Source organism: Vigna umbellata, chromosome 11 (assembly GCF_029865625.1).
Source record: "Vigna umbellata cultivar VRB3 chromosome 11, Vumbellata_1.0, whole genome shotgun sequence".
Taxonomy (NCBI): Eukaryota; Viridiplantae; Streptophyta; class Magnoliopsida; order Fabales; family Fabaceae; genus Vigna; species Vigna umbellata.
The window spans coordinates 19640284-19641055 of record NC_142175.1 but is presented as its reverse complement, the minus strand read 5'-3'; the positions used below and the strand labels follow the sequence as shown (position 1 = coordinate 19641055).

At 29.1% G+C, this 772-nt stretch overlaps 1 non-coding gene across 1 annotated transcript; it reads right to left on the bottom strand.

Moving 5' to 3' along the window:
- Nucleotides 1–410: 410 nt before the first annotated feature.
- TRNAM-CAU (transfer RNA methionine (anticodon CAU)) lies at nucleotides 411–482 on the bottom strand. The gene has a single exon. It is a non-coding gene; the product is annotated as a tRNA-Met (tRNA).
- Nucleotides 483–772: the final 290 nt, after the last annotated feature.

The following is a 772-nucleotide window of genomic DNA, read 5'->3' as shown; positions in this document are numbered from 1 at the left end:
TTCAAACTACTTGACACCAAAGTCCTACTTGACAACTGTCACAGAAACAAAGTGGCTAAGGATGAAATAGACAGTTGTTTATTCTTATGTTTATGTCCATGCTTTATTTTAAACCTCAGATAGCAGCAGACAACACATGTTAACTTGGCATAAATAAAGTTGGAATTAGAGAAATTAAAAGTAATTGAAGTGGTCCCATACTATTAAATAAGATAAGTAATTTAAGTAGTCCTTTACCACTAACAAAAAATATTGTGCAAGCACTACTATTGTTATATTGTTGGAGATCCTCCTGATTGAGAAGTCCCCTTCTTGATGTTGACCCAAATTAGATCCTAATATCAGCCCAGATTGTGTACAACAGAAAATAAAAAAACAAAAAAATTATTAGCGAAAAAACATTCACTTTTTATCAGAGCCAGGTTTCGATCCTGGGACCTGTGGGTTATGGGCCCACCACGCTTCCGCTGCGCCACTCTGATTTATTGATATTACTAAGCAAATTAAGTTCTACTATATACTTTACTTATTTAATTTTTTGCATGCCCATTAGTTCAGTTATTAGAATAAAATAAAAAAAATAATGTATCACTTCTTTTAATATTTTTAGCTTTATATGTAGAACTTAAACTTAAACTTATATCCCTTCAAATTAAAATACTAGTCATCCTTTAATATTTTAATGTTATATCTATTATAAACATCAATATTTTTAATTAAAACAATACTTTTTCTATTGCTACAAATCTTATATATCCAAATAATATTATTA